The sequence below is a fragment of the Brassica napus genome, chromosome C6 (genome assembly GCF_020379485.1).
Source record: "Brassica napus cultivar Da-Ae chromosome C6, Da-Ae, whole genome shotgun sequence".
Lineage (NCBI taxonomy): Eukaryota > Viridiplantae > Streptophyta > Magnoliopsida > Brassicales > Brassicaceae > Brassica > Brassica napus.
In genome coordinates, this window is record NC_063449.1 from 23,674,911 (window position 1) to 23,684,300 (window position 9,390).

A 9,390-nucleotide genomic window follows, 5' to 3' on the forward strand; every position below is an offset into this window, starting at 1 on the left:
ATGTGCTTGCACTTGAAGCAGAAGCGATGTAGGCCATCATAAGCTAGGGTAACACGTCCAATATCTCCATTAGGAAAATCCACCCTCCTCTCAAACTGAATAGGATTGTCCACATTAATGGAAACTTGTATCTTTGCTCTTTTAGAGTCTAGAGCCATCTTTGTCCCCAGCGCTTTTGCAATCTCTGAGAACGTACCATCATTCCAAAAGTGTACTGGAACTCCCGTGATCCCTATCCAGAAAGGGATGGAATTTGGAAAGTCTTCCTTCGTAAAGGGTTCCCACCTCTCCAAAGCAAAACTCTATTGGTTGAAATGGCATGGTCTCTTATTCAACACTGCTTGAAGGTCTTCCTCCTTGTCAAAATCAAATTGGAACCGTCCATTCCCAAGGTTCGTACCGCGAACCCTTCCTTCGACGTTCCAAATTATTGGCTTGGGGAGCAAGTTGATCAGTGCATCGATGCTCCTGCTCTTTAGCTGAAACACTTTGCCAATAAGGGTAAGTTTGAAATGCTCTGCTGCTTCCTTAAGGTCACATTCCGGTAGCTTGATAATGTCATCTTCCTCGATGGCAAGGCGTCTCATTGCCTGAGACGAGCTGGCTCCATATCTGCAGTGATCCTGTGGAGGACCTGAGTCTTTTCGGTTGGCCATTAACACTGTTGTACTTAGCAATCGCTAGATAGATCTTAGATCTGAGTATCGAGGCAGATCCACAGAAGACTTAGCAAAAGCTAGAAAGTATGGGAAATAAAACCAAAACTATGGAAGGGAGACGTGACTGGTACGTAAGGTTATGAGCCTCGCTACGGTCTCCGGTACACACCACTACACGCAAAGGCAGAGATCACCTTGTGTGTCAGTATCAGGGTCCAAAGAAAACAGTGAGAGTCACCGTTGGTCGCCGTTGGTCATTGAAATCCTAGATCTGAAAATCTCCCTTGCAGTCGCCTAAAAACCCTAGCCGCGCTCCCTCCATATTTATATTTAGTATTCTAATACCAAATATCTCGTATTGGATTATGAAGAATTATGTCTTGTCTGTTGTGTTTCATATTGTTAATCAAAACCTCTGAGTCACCTTCAAATATAACATTTAGAAAACCACAACTCCATGTTGATTGCATTGCGAAGAGGAGAGCCAATGCCTCTAGTGCGGAACGTCACGATCTATCTTCAATGTCACATCTGCTCTTCGAAGGCGGTGGAGGGTCGACTATAAAAAGGTTAGCATCCCTACAATCTAAACCATCATATCAATCTATTAGAACGAAACAATCTACTTATTTACAGAGAAAATGGCTAACTCTTGACTTTTTCTTTTCGATTTGAAGTCCGGTAGATGTTCTTTCACGGCGGTTGAGGTTAGGTTATTGTGTTTCTGGGAGGCGAGGAATATCAGGCGCGGTGATGAACTGATGTCTGCTCCTGCTTGATTCAAAGGTGAGTTCCGTTTAAGAATTTCCGAAAGTCTCTACTTTGCTTTTTCCCGATCTGTAAGAATTTGCATTGAGCATTTATTTTTTGTTTATTGGTTATGTCTAGGGGTGTTCAATCCGGATATCGGTTCGGTTTCGGTTCAGTTTTTTTGGTTTTTCGGTATTTCGTTTAGTAAAATATAACTACCATTCTAAATCCATATTTACTTCGGTTCGGTTCGGTTTATATACCGTCGGTTTTCGGTTTATTCGGTTTTATACCAAAAACATAATTCTTTATTTTGGAATCATATTATATGAATTTTAGAGTCTTGTTGTCAACACATTCATTTATTAAAAAATATTATAAGTTTAAATAAAAGAACAAAAATAAAAAATGTTTCTATCATCTAATAAAATAATCAAATCTATAATTAAAATCAAAGCTCAAAATTTTGATAATAAAAATAAAATACAAAAAATAAAATAGAAGCACGAAGCACAAAAAATAAATAATATTCTTTCATATTTAGCGTTCATCAAAGTCATGTTTCTTCTATTAAACACGAAACTCTATTCGTTTATAGATAAAAAAAATTGTGAAGAATTTCCACTAATTGTTATCATCAAATTTATAATCTTTATTTCAATTTAGTCAATGCTAAATTAAAACAAAAAGATCAAAAGAAGACTAAGAAAATAAGAAGCATGTTTGCGATGAATTGTTATTTAATTATAGTTCAAGTGTTTTACAAATCAACACTATTTTATTACTGTAAAAAATATGGTAATAGTTATTAGCAAAAAAATTAACTTATGATTTTCATACATTGTTATAAAATATATACATATTTACATGTTTCTATTTTTTGATTGGTTTTATTCAGTTTATTCGGTTTTATCGGTTATATACCGAACCATATCCAAATCCTACGGTTTTTTAAAAATCATATTCATTCGGTTTGTATGGTATATACCAAATCCAAACCATATTATCTATTTCAGTTCGGTTCGGTTCGGTACGGTTCGGTACGGTTCGGTTTTGCCATATTGAACAGTCCTAGTTATGACAACGCCCATTTACGTTTCAGGCGGCTCTTATGCCAGCCACCGTTGCAGCTAGCTGGGTTCCAACCTTTGGTCCCCATCTCATGGCGGGGTCGATGTATTCTTAACCGGTTTTGAAGTGGCTCGGTGTAATCCAAACTTCAGGCTAACGGACTCTTCTTTGTTGATCCGGTTCAGTGATGCAACCTCCTTAAAGGTGTTGACTGAACCGAGTTTTCCGCTGCCTGAAGAATGTTTCCGATTTCGTAGTCGGAGTGAAATGCTTGCTCTAGCAAACACCAGCTCTCAACTCTCGGGTAATCCTCCCTTTAAATTGTAATCATACTAACCGGAAATTGATTCCTAATATTCATTCTTACATAGACAACATTGGGGAGATCACGGCGGTTAAGAGTTCCGTCAGTGACCCTCCGGGAGACAAAAATCACTCTGACGGCGACGCACAGACTCAGCCTTCACATGTTTGCACTGCGACAATACATATGCGGTTGGTGCTCTCCTGTATGTAACACACTGTATTATATAGATTATGTTTCACCATCACACGGATACTTAACGGACTTTATCAACTTCCCTGCATCCGTTGATAATGTGAGTGTTACTATTGTTTTGCCATGGCGCTTTCATGTACTATAAATTAATAAAGATTATTGGACATGATCAGGGAGACAACGTGAAAAAGGGGGACGACATACCAGTTGACAACACGGTTCCTGCTGAGGTTGAAACCGGGGGTAGCAGTCAGCAGGCAGCACCGGATGCAACAGCAGTCCCAAATGGTAAAGAACCACAGGAGCCTTCAGCCAAAGCAGCTCGCTTTATGATTTGGCAACAGAGTTACTTTATCTCAAAAAATGCTTTTGCATCAATGTTGGTTTTTTTTTAAATTAAGGATGTTGTGTCTGCTCCTGGTTTTTAACTTCCTGAACAATCTTTATTTTCTGAAATTCCTATAAAATTTATGTTTGGTGCAAAGGTTTGTAGGATTAGTTTGAGTTTATGCAAACCATTAATGTTTTCCTCAAAGGTATTATCCATTAGCAAGAAAACATTAACAGCCACTTCGGCCATTTTATAATAGCAATATCAGGCATCAAACATTGTTAGGTCCGGCTCAGTCATTAGATAGGCCAAGGCCTAACTGTATGTAAATCGTAAGTCATTTTAATAACCATGAAAACAATGGGTCACAAGGTCTGAATGCTGCTGAGAAAAACACTCATTATGAAAATATTATCCACACAAGTTCTTAATACATTAGCCTAACAATGCATAAAATTCGTGTAAGGTAAATATTTGTTTTTACTATCACGAGTGCGCAAAATATTTTCAGTAATAAACCTGTAAATACCTTAATTCTGACTCTTAATTTACGTCCGTATTTTCCAAAATAATTATGTAAATATTTTTCAAAAAACAAATTGCTGAATGATGTGGTATTTTAAGAGGGCGATAATAATACCTAATAAGAATGATGGGCCGACGAAAGATGGCAATCCTTAACTAAGAAAGCATAATTATTCGCACACCAAAAAGTCATTATATAGGTTAAAACATAAGTAAACTTATCTGATTATTTCACAATATAAAGCCGGTACTGACCTCAACACCATATAACCACCAATCAGCTGGCGATTAGATATAACAAAGTCAAAAACTGATGACAAAAAGTGACAAAAAAACTTAGTCAAACTTGATAAATACAAAACTCCGGATATTATGAGTGAACTATTTTTTTTAGAAAATATGAGAGTTATGTGGATGATAAAGTTCTTTTGTCACTAAATACAGCAATAGATATAACACAGTAATAATTTAACCATGCCTAAAGTTTTTTAAAAAGGAAATTAACGGCAAGGATAGTAGGGTAAAAAAAACCCTAACCAGTCACTTCATATTAAACTTTATTCCCATTAGCAGGCCTATTCGACAACATTTACGATTACGTACACTCGCATCTGTTAAAACAGAATATTTCTTCATAAACACACCAGTCATCATCCAATTTATTTAGCTTCCTAAATCCCTGAAACATTTATGTACTCTGAATTTTCTTTACAGCAATCGCGTGTTTATCATTCAGGTTCACTTGATATACTATGTCCCTCCTGGTGATGGTTTCCAATTAAAAAAAAAGAAGGAAATGTTTATGTATAGATATACTACCAAAAAAGATATGGTAATCCAAAACCCAGCATCGTCGAAATATGAAATATTTGGAAGAAATAACTTTCAAAAGATTAAAAAGAAAACAAAAACAATGGCAACTAAGACTGATTCTTCACATCTTCGTCGTAACTTCGCGTCCACAGCTATTTCAGATTACAATAGCTTAAACATTCAACCGTACAGTGAAGACACATTCAAGCTTCACCTTCGTACGCTATGTATTAGTCGAACAGAATAATATTAGTACAAAATACAAATAATTTTGTACAAAACAAAATTTTTATTTACCTACCATAATATATTTGCGTAACCGGTTCATTGTATATATATTTAAAGTATATTTAAATTCATATGAAACTAAAATTTAATTTAAAATTGTAGAAAACAACATAACCTCCATTAGTACACTTTAATATAGACTCAATTTTTTGTAAAATGAAACAACATGAAAACTATTTAAAGTGCTCACAATATATCAATACCACAACTTTATAACATAGAGACAACTATTTTTTTTGTACAACATAAACAAGTATTGTAAACAAGAAAAATAGATCTTATTATATACAATTTCTCCTGACCTAAAATATTCTAAAAGACAAAAAAAATCATTATCATGCACATTTCTTGCAAATGAAATCCTGAAACACAAACCAAAAAGTTATACAAAAAATAATAATCTAGATCACAAGTAAAGTATATCCCGCCCGTAGGGCGGACCGATCCTAGTTTTATATATTTGCATTAGTTATACCCATGGATTATTTTACATCACTTAATTAAGGGAGCTGTTAGTGGGAATTGAATTTATAATGAGTCTTAGAATTTTGAAGTATAGTATTATTGGTTTATAGATTCTCACATTCTCATTAAAATCTAGTGTTATTAGTTTGATGATTCTATAATTTTATACAAAATCATTTGTTATTCAAAATGTTTAGATTTTAATGATTCTACAAATCTATTAAAGTAAGTGTTATTGACAGTTGAATTCTTACCATTTTAATTCACAAAACAAGATTTTGAGAATACTACATGTTTTCAAATTTAACAAATATCTCAACTTTTAAAATTAACAAACTCTATAAAAATCTCAGTCCCACTAACACCCTCTAAATGACTCTGAAAGTGGCGATGCAAATAATTTGTATCGTTTCTTCAAAAACTGATGTAAAAACTGAAGTAAATAATTTGTATCATTTCTTCAAAAACTGATGTAAATATTTACATCAGCTATTACAAGTGATGTAAATATGTATCAATCTATATTATTAAAAGAGAAGTACCCATTTGAAAATGTTCTTACTTCATTAATTAAACTCCCTATTTTTTTGCTTGTCATTTTCAGTTGCATTTATGAAATATCCTAAAACGAATAAAAATGCCTAATTTATTACTTGTCTTTTCAGTTATATTAATGAAATATGCTTAAATAAATTTAAAATTCATATTTTATTGTTTGTCTTTTTCAGTTACCTTAATGAAATATCATTAAATAAATTTGGACATAATGTCATTTAATCAACAAAAAAACTCATGAGTTATCCTTACGTGCATAATTTTAATAATGGAGATTTTAAAAAACGTGCATCATTAAAATGTTACCTAAAACATACAACACTAATATATAACATGCATCAATAAAACTAGAATTTGACTCACACAATTGTACGGATATTATTTTCAGCTGATTAAATTAAAAAATGTTTATTTATTCAAAAAATATTTAAGAATGGCTATGTTTTTAAAAATTATATGGTATTATTTGCTCATACCTCATTTGTCATTTGCTAAATTGTTAGAAATAAAATTTTAGCATAATATATCTCAGTTGTCATTTGCTAAATTTGTGGTTTTTATTTATATTTTTATTATTTAATTATAATATTTTCATTTTATATTTGAAAGAGAAATAAATTTTCTTTCAAACAATATTTTGTAAATGTATTTTTTTTTAAATAATCAATTTAAATTGTTATTATCATTGAATATAATTATTTTTGACATAATTTGAGTTTTCGTTTACATCAAAACTTATCATATTTTAGGATAATTTTAATTTAAAATGTGATTTTTCATATTTTTCAAACAAATTCTAAAAATATTTTTTAAATATTTTGTTATCATTTTTTAAAAAAAATATTGAGTTGCATTTCAAAAAAAAGGGTAAAGATATTAAAAATATTCTAATTAAAATATGTAAAATTTAATATAGTTTTAAGGAAATGGTCAAAATAAAAAAAAAATTACACATAAAAAAATCATGATTTTTGTTAGCTGGCCGGATCATTATTTATATGATATCACAATCGAAAGAAAAATTTATGTTTTTACAATTATCTAATTAACTATGTATACTCATTTTTTTATATTTTTTTATATGATATCACACATTCGTAAAAAATAGATAGTTTAAGATGCAAAAAAAAATATTTACTTAATGAATATAATATGAATGAATTTTACAAATACATCATTTAATAAAATAAATAATTAAAAACTAAAAATTCATATCCATGAGGATCTAGTTGCATTTAAATCGAAAGTTGTATCATAATTGCATCACAGCATTTCACCTGGGGAACGACCCCAATTAGTAGTACATACTTGAGCGTTTCGGACTTATTTATTTGGCTGATCCGAAGAAACACTAGCAGGCCATTCTTCGACGCCTCGAAGTGCATACTCGACATATGTATGTATAGATATTTTTGTTGAAGAAATATGATAGGAAAATTCTAATTTTGGCATAACATTCAAATCCCAGATCTTTGCAGTAACTACCGGATCACCATATGGTATAGTTGGTGCACTGATACGGAATTCAAAGTATTATAAAGAGTTTACTGATAAGTTGCCATTCTTGTTTGGCAAGAAATGCATCTTTAAGTTTTCCAAAATCTTTGAAACCGATACCACATTCGTACAGGTTGCCAGTTCACCAGCTCGTCCAGCTCATTACACTTTTTCCTTAGCTTGGTTCAGCTCCTTTTCTTTATTTTCCTTCTTTTTCTTAGCTAAGTCCGGATCATCACTCGGACTTAGCCCTTTGTTCAGACCATGGAACACTTGCCTTTGAGTCTTTCGACCGTCTTGTACGTTCCCTCGTCCCATGGTCAGTCCCAACGATCTTATCTAGGATCGGGGATGCTACAAAGACAATCATCAGTAAAGAACAAATGAGTGATGGCAGGAACTCAGTTACCAATTTTAATACTGTTTAAATTTTTCTGCCACACTTTACTATTGATTAAATGCTTAAGATATCAGCACAGGGAATATAAATATATAGATATGGGGCTAGAGGACCGCTTTGTCGTAAACCTGTATTTAGATTAATCTGTCCTTGTGTGATTCCATTAATTAAAACTGAATATTAGACAGTGGAGACCATAGTCATTACCCAACTTGTCCAAAGTTCTAAGAGTCCAAAAGCACGCATTGTGTTTTCCAGGAAAGTCCACTCAATTCGACCATAAGCTTTTGATATATATGTTTAATCGCCATATATGTTTGTGAAACTCATTTTCCAGATTTTAAGGACTTCATAAGTTCATAAGCGGTTAAGACATTATCTGTAATATATCTTTCCAAGAATAAAAGTGGCCTAAGATGTGGAACAATACTATCCAAAGAAGATTTCAGGCAGGTGAGTAGAATTTTGCTGATGATTTTGTAAAATACATTACAATAAGTAATGGGTCGATATTCAGTTAGGGTTTTGGGATGGTGTACTTTTGGTATCGTACAAATATTTCTGAATTTAGATTCAGTTAGTAGAATACCAGTATTGAAATTTTTTTGAACCTCATCCACCACTGCCTCTCCAACAATGTCCATCATTTCTGATAAAATCTTGCCGCTAAACCATCAAGCCCTGGTGCTTTATCCGCATCACTATGGCATACTGACACATATATTTCTTCATAAATCACTTCCTTAGTAAATTTTTCCCTTAATTTCCAAAGTCACCTTTGGTCTGAAATCTTTAAAAATATCTGGTATTGGTGTGCTTTTGTTGCTACGATACACTTCCTTAAACAACTCATCTGAATGCATACCAACCACTACATCTACATCATGAAAAACCCCATTAGCGTCCATGATAAAAAAAAATCATATTCCTAACATACCGATCTTTGGTAGTACAAATGATAAAAATGCGTATTACGATCCCCACAGCAAAGCCAATTATTCCTACTTTAAAACCAAAATGTTTCATCATCACGATATGCTTGTGCTAGATCTTATTGGGCCATTTGTACTTGTAGCTAAATCCAGTTCATATTAAACACTTCTATCTGATGAGCCGCATTAAGTTTACTAGCGTCATTGCCCCCGCGCAAGTGCGGAGGTCGTGGACAGAGTTTTTGTTTCATCTCAATATTTGCTAGGGTTATTGTAGTTGTGAATTTTGCGTTTTGAGTTATTTTTCAGTTTTTTTTATTGTTATATGGTTAGAGTTGTGACGATGAATTGTGTATGCATTGTTCTCCACTTATGAAGTACTAAACTGTGTTAGTAATGTGATTGATATAGTTCGTGGTGTTGTTTGCCGTGTCACTGAGACTTATTGTTTGTTTGTCTTTTTAATTTGTTTCTTGTACTATTAAGAGTACATAAATTATATTAAAGTTGTTGAGAGTACCTTTTGTTTCTGGATATTTTTTCTCCAGTTTAGTTGTGTAAGTTTTGTGTATTAAGTAATAATTTTTATTATTCTTATTATATTT

At 32.7% G+C, this 9,390-nt stretch overlaps 1 long non-coding RNA gene across 1 annotated transcript; it reads left to right on the forward strand.

The window, feature by feature from the left end:
* The first annotated feature begins 2,354 nt into the window (after positions 1–2,354).
* Positions 2,355–3,458, forward strand: LOC125588981. Its single transcript, XR_007325167.1, has 2 exons — positions 2,355–2,784; positions 2,852–3,458. It is a non-coding gene; the product is annotated as an uncharacterized LOC125588981 (long non-coding RNA).
* Positions 3,459–9,390: the final 5,932 nt, after the last annotated feature.